The 6,644-nt window shown below is 38.2% G+C and overlaps 1 non-coding gene across 1 annotated transcript; it reads right to left on the bottom strand.

Annotated features, from left to right (window-relative positions):
- Window positions 1–258: 258 nt before the first annotated feature.
- Window positions 259–364, bottom strand: LOC128286078 (small nucleolar RNA R71). Its single transcript, XR_008276623.1, has one exon. It is a non-coding gene; the product is annotated as a small nucleolar RNA R71 (small nucleolar RNA).
- Window positions 365–6,644: the final 6,280 nt, after the last annotated feature.

Genomic DNA, 6,644 nt, shown 5'->3' on the forward strand with positions numbered 1-6,644 from the left:
ATGATACAGCAGTTTGTTCAGTTTGATGGTTTGTAGGATGAAGATCCCAACGCTCACTTAGCAAATTTCCTGGAATTTTGCGATACATTCAAAATTAATGGCGTTTCTAATAATGCCATTCGTCTTTGGGTATTTCCCTTTTCACTGAGAAACAAAGCTAAACAGTGGTTGAACTTATTACCATGAGGGTCTATCACTACTTGGGAACAAATGACCGAGAAATTTTTATTAAAATATTTTCTACCGACTAAAACGGCTAAATTACGTAATGATATCTCTTCTTTTGTACAGATGATTTAGAAACACTTTACGATGCATGGGAGAGATACAAGGGCTTACTAAGAAGGTGCCCTCACCATGGGTTACCACTTTGGCTTCAAGTACAAACATTCCACAATGGCCTGAATCCTTCGACTCTGCAAATGGTTGACGTAGCTACTGGCGGAACCATCAACAATAAAACACCAAAAGATGCCTATGAATTTATAGAGGAGATGTCACTGAATAACTATCAGTGGCAAGTTATGAGGACTAAGCCAACAAAAACAGCTGGCGTTTATAACATCGATTCAGTCACCATGCTCTCTAATCAGGTAGAACTTCTCAATAAAAAGATTAATGGTTTACTTGGCTCTACATAGGTACATCCAGTAATGTGGTGTGACTCAAGCGGAGTAGGTGTGCATACAGAATACCAATCTTTCAATCCTACAACTGAAGAAGAACAAGTCAACTATATGGGTAATAATAAATTTAGATCTCAAAATAACCCATACAGTAATACTTATAATGCAGGTTGGAGGAACCACCCAAATTTCTCCTGGGCTGGTCAAGGGAATCAAAAGCCATAAAATTCTCAAGGTTTTCAACAGCCACCTTATCAACAAGAGAAGAAACCGAACCTTGAAGAGATGCTTTCTAAATTCATCTCGGTGTCAGAAACTCATTTCCAAAATACCGAGACAGCACTTAAGAATCAAAAAGCATCAATCCAAGGACTAGAAACTCAGATAGGCTAGCTGTCCAAACTAATCTCTGAACGACCACAAGGTAGCCTACCAAGTAATAATAAACCTAATCTGAGGGAACACCTCAATGCAATTAGCACTCAAGATAAGGAAGGATCCATTGCACCTGAACTGGGATTCATTGACGGCTTACTTGGTTCTACGCAGGTACATCCAGTAATGAGGTGTGACTCAAGTGGCGGAGGGGTGCATACAGAATACCAATCCTTCAATCCTCCAACTGAAGAAGAACAAGTCAACTATATGGGTAACAATAACTTCCGATCTCAAAATAACCCATATAGTAATACCTATAATGCAGGTTAGAGGAACCACCCAAATTTCTCCTAGGGTGGTCAAGGGAATCAAAAGCCATAAAATCCTCAGGGTTTTCAACAACCACCTTATCAACAAGAGAAGAAACCAAACCTTGAAGAGATGCTTTCTAAATTCATCTCGGTGTCAGAAACCCTTTTCAAAATACCGAGACAGCACTTAAGAATCAACAAGCATCAATCCAAGAACTCGAAACTCAGATAGGCTAGCTATCCAAACTAATCTCTGAACGACCATAAGGTAACTTACCAAGTAATACTGAACCTAATCTAAGGGAACACCTCAATGTAATTAGCACTCAAAATAAGGACGGACTCATTGCACCCGAGCCAGAAATACAGCAAGACAACGGGATGAACAAAGGACGAGAAGAGGCAAACAATAATGATCCCAAACAGGTAAGTACGAATCATGAAACTCATGTGCCAAACCCTAAAGCGATGAGGAAAGACAGAATTGAAGAACAATTCAGTAAGTTTGTCAAACTCTTAAAAAAATTACATATTAACTTACCCTTTATTGAAGTTCTTTCGCAGATGCCCAACTCAGCAAAATTCTTAAGGGAACTTCTAACCAATAAAAGAAAATTAGATGCTACATCGTATGTGGAACTCAATGCTGTCTGCTCAGCTATTCTAAAGAATAAGCTACTTAACAAATTGAAAGATCCAGGGAGTTTTACAATTCCTTGCTTAATTGGTAGTTTATCTGTGAATAATGCTTTAGCTGATCTAGGGGCAAGTATAAATGTTATGCCATATAAAATGTTTAAACGACTAGGTCTCGGTAAACCCAAACAAACTAGGATGAGCATATAATTGGCTGACAAAACAGTTAGATTTCCTAAGGGTATTATTGAAGATGTTCTCGTTAAAATTAATAAATTTATTTAGCCAGTAGACTTTGTCGTCTTAGACATGGACGAGGATAACGAGGTACTTAGGACGACACTTTTTAGTAACTGTCAGAACCATCATTAATATAGGCACAAGAGAGCTAACACTTCGTGCAGGTGACGACACAGTAACACTCCAAGCACGCGACTCAGTCAAAACCTCTAAAACTCAAAATAATGCTATAAAACCTGTCGATGATAACACTAATATTCAATCGTCCTTGCAGGAACTTCCTCGAACCAAGACAACAGAGACCGTGCACTACTATCATGAAGAGAACAAAGACGTCCATGAAGAACGAAGACTACAGATAGAGGAGCTAGACGAATGGAAAGAACACAAATCGAGAACACATGATAAACTGAAACTATGCCAAAACAAGTCTGATACCCCTCCTAATCGACTTAAGGTTAGCGATAAGGTCTTACTAGATGCCGTTGATCCTCACATTGTCACTACCACACCGAATGAGGAAATCCCTCTTACAGTACTTAGTATTTTTCCATTCGGTACGGTGGAGGTGAGTCATCCCAAGTTCGGCGCTTTTAAGGTAAACAACACCTGTTTAAAACCTGATTTTAAGATTGACAACAGGAATGAGAAGTATGAACTCCTTGAACCACCATGATCATTCAACAGAGAGGAAATTTGAGCTTAGACTATAAATAAGCGCTTCTCGGGAGGCAACCTGAGCACTAACATATTTTGATTTCTTTATTTTTAATTTTTATTTCTAACACTTTGAATCATTAACTTAATCTTTGAATTGCAAAGTTTTTCAACACACACGGCCTGGTAACACGGTCGTGCTTAAGGTCATGTGCCCAACACGGAGGGAAACACGACCGTGCGTTACAGCTGTGCGAAAATAGGGTAAATGATTTCTTCAAAACACGGGATTCGATAAATCCTTATGGCCCTGCGACATGGCTGTGGGTTAACTTGATATGTACACGGGCGTGGGAATGGAAACCCACGGGCGTGCCAGCGACAAGGCCCGATTCTTTTTCTTCAACACGGGCGTGTCTCACGCCCGTGCCATTAAGCCGTGGATAACAATACACGGGCGTACTACCTTAACATGGGCGGGAGAGAAGCGAACAATGTGGCCTTGGGTTAACTTGATATGTACACGGGCGTGGGAATGGAAACCCACGAGCGTGCCAGCGACAAGGCCTGATTCTGTTTCTTCGACACGGGCGTGAGACACGCCCGTGCCATTAAGCCGTGGATAACAATATACGGGCGTACTACCTTAACATGGGCAGGAGAGAAGCAAACAACGCTAGGCACGGCCGTGCGATATGGCCTGTACCACACACGCCCAAGACACACGGGTGTGGGAGAATAGCCAAGCACGACCTAAAATTGCAAAATTTGAAACACAAGGGCTCACCCTTATAAGCACACGGGCGTGACCCTAGGCCCTGTGGCCCTCTCCTATATAAGCAAGTCACTGTTCATTTTCTTCTTCCCTTCAAAAGCCCTAGCCAAAATCTCCCCTTCTCCACTCCTTGATCCCTATTCTCAGCCACTACCCTCTTGTCCAGTTCATGTGGCAGCTTCATATGCTAACATCTCTGAGCACCTCACTCTATTCGAGCTTCAAAGTTTTCAACAATTTGACAACATTGATGCTACTCTACAGCAGAGTTGTCAGCACCTTCCCATTTCATCGCCAGTCTCGCCTCGCGAACCATCCAGCGATGAAGATGTTTACAATATTTATTTATTATTTTCTGTTTTTACTTATTATTGAAACTATTTCTATTATTTTTATTAGATTTTCGAATTTTATTTTTATTCTTTATTTCGGTTATTTCTTTTCGAATCCTTATACTTCCTAATATCTCCTAAAAAGTTCCTGATTTTATCACAGTTATATAGAACTCCTAAGCTCATCATCACATAGGAACTACAACTCCACCGGGGAAGGTTCTCCACGACTGTCATGTCGTGCTCGACCACGACCATAGCTACCACTAGATATAATATTCTTTTGGCGTAGGACTTATGGCCTAATGAACCTCTACGACTGCCAGAGTATTCTCCTCCACTCTCAAACCGATCACTCTCTAAAAACTCTAAGTTCAAGGAATTCATCATACAGGAAGTTTCACTTCTCTCCCTATCTTATTTTTATTCTCTAACATCTATCATTGTACATTGAGGGCAATGTACATCTTAAGTGTGGGGGTATTAATTCCACTATCAGAAAAAGATCCCTGAATAATCACCTTATTCTCATGAAAAACTCGCATATCATATTTAGGATAAAATTTAATTGATTTATTATTTTGATTGATATATCTTGAATTAAAACATAGGAATTTATGCATTGATTATTTAAACTTTATGACATTAGAGAATCAAACATGATAAGTTGATTTTTAAGAAATTAAATTATAGGTTGTTTCCCCAATTCTAGGTATTACTTTGAATTAGAATTCACGAGTCTAAACATCAAAAAGCCATAATTTTTTGTGAGATTTTTGAGCCTTTTGAGCATCTACTCATCGTTTCATGCTCACTTTTATTATTGCTTTGAGTGCGTCAGTATTGAACTGTTATTCTAGAACTTACTTGATTATGCATGTCGAGACCACACCATTTGATTTTGATATATCAAAATGATTAAGGCACTTAGGATTAACCCACTCATGCCATGAAAAGCCTACCTCCATGATTAACCCCTAGTAAACCCCCATGAGCCCAACAAACCAATTCTTGTATTACCCTTAATATTAACCTTTAACCCATTATTGTTGAAATCCCCTAAATTAATCCCTATTTTTATCGAGATTTGAGTTGAATGGATTGCCTAGCTATGTTTTGTTCTTGATATTTAGTCTATATTTGTGACATCCCAAAATTGGCCCTAGTCGGGAAGTGGTTTCGAGACCGCTAAACCGAGTCACCGACATGCTCGAACGTAATATTTATTGTCTAGAATATGGGAAAATGCATGTGTGAATTTTGAATTCTTTGATTTAGTTAATTTGATTGTGAATTGAAAGAAAAAGGACTCATGTGAAAGGATTTAAAAATATGTAGCTAATTTTAAGAGGTTAATAAAGGAATGAAGCAAAATAAATGGAGTTGCATGTCAAATACTCCATTTATTTTGGATGAGTGGCCGACCATGTCTAGATGATGGGCAAGGGACATGTTTCCAACATGTTTAGTTAGTGCATTATGTAGAAAGAATTAAGAAATGAAAAAAAAAAGAAAAAATGAGCATGGATGCCCCCATGGTGCCATAGCTAGAGAGAAAGAAAGAAAAAAAGTTGTCATTCATCCTTTCTTTGAGCAAAGACTAAGAAAGAAAAACAAAAAAAATTGTTCATCTTTTCCCTCCTTCCTTTGGCGAAATTCCTAAGAGGAAGAAGAGATTTTGCTTCATTTTCTTTGTTTAGAAGAGATCTAGAAGGAGATTTGGCTAAACTTGCATCAAGATTAAGGTATGTATGAGGTTGTGTCATCGATTCATGCTTGTTTTGGTCGCTAACTTGATGTGCATGTTAGCCATGGTTCAAATCCTTGCTATGCCATGAAAAATGGTATTTGGCCAAGGTTGATATTGTGTTAAAGCCATTGCATGCTAAATGTGAAGCTTGCTAATGATGCATGCAATGATGGATTGACTACTCTTGAAATTTCTTTGTAGCAATCTTGAGTAAGACATTGAGTTCTTTGTTTAACCATGACCAAAGTTCAATGGGGTATGATTGTGATGTATTCGCCATGATGCATTCATGAGCATGATTTATGCTTGTTACTTGATTGGTAAAATTTGTGTTTTAGAGGGTTATGAACACCTTGAGATTCGCCATGCACCTATATGTGTATATATGTTTGCACATGATATTTTGATTATGAAGAAAGTGATAAATATGTTTGTTTAAAGAAGAAATTTGTTGAAGAATGTTGTGAAATTTGCATGTACATTCGGCCTAGTACATGTATAGTGTGAAAAACCTTGAAATTATTTTTGATTTTGTGTATTTATGACCATGTGTAATCGGCCACATGAGTAATTTGAGCACTTGATGTTATGCTAAAATTCTTGAGCTTAAATATATGGATGTATGTATATGTGGCCATATAATGGCGTTTTGGTTCAAAGGTTGAATGATAAATTATAATAAAGTGAGATGATATGAGATGCCGAATGTGATTTACTAGTAAACATTATTGATAGAAATATTGAATACTTCTACTTGTATTCGTTAAGCTCAAGAGCAAAAGGAGCTAAATCCGATAAAGGGAAGGAAAAAGTGATCGAATAGCCGTTGAAGCCGTTCGACAACATCCGAGGTAAGTCCTCAAGAAATGACCCTACTCGAATTATGTGAAATGAAATATGGATGTATAATGATTATTGATTTATGTGTGTATGAGTATT

The sequence above is a fragment of the Gossypium arboreum genome, chromosome 12 (genome assembly GCF_025698485.1).
Source record: "Gossypium arboreum isolate Shixiya-1 chromosome 12, ASM2569848v2, whole genome shotgun sequence".
Classification (NCBI taxonomy): Eukaryota; Viridiplantae; Streptophyta; class Magnoliopsida; order Malvales; family Malvaceae; genus Gossypium; species Gossypium arboreum.